This window comes from Gymnodraco acuticeps, unplaced genomic scaffold (genome assembly GCF_902827175.1).
Source record: "Gymnodraco acuticeps unplaced genomic scaffold, fGymAcu1.1, whole genome shotgun sequence".
NCBI lineage: Eukaryota > Metazoa > Chordata > Actinopteri > Perciformes > Bathydraconidae > Gymnodraco > Gymnodraco acuticeps.
The window spans coordinates 2,351,834-2,352,199 of record NW_022991443.1 but is presented as its reverse complement, the minus strand read 5'-3'; positions in this window follow the sequence as shown (position 1 = coordinate 2,352,199).

Below are 366 nucleotides of genomic sequence, written 5' to 3'. Positions count from 1 at the left end.
CGTTGTGCCTTCAATGAGTTAATCTGTTTAATATGAATTAGTATTATGTATTCCTTTTTCTTATTTCTTATCATTTGTATTTCTTTTTAACGTCATTACTATGCTAGACGTCCCGAAAAGGCGTAGAAGAAGAAGTTTTAGTTTCAGGGGCCAGTCGAGCTGAGGAGCCAGTTGAGATGACAACTGCTGTCCACCAGTCCATCTGAAGGTAAATGTCATGCAATGAATGTATACATACTGTAAGCAAAAGAATAGCAAGTCCCAAATGTATGCTTTTTTACAGTGTACATATTAATAATAATAATATATAATATTTTTATAGCGCCTTTCAGGAAACCCAAGGTCGCTTTACAAGTCAGGTGGGGA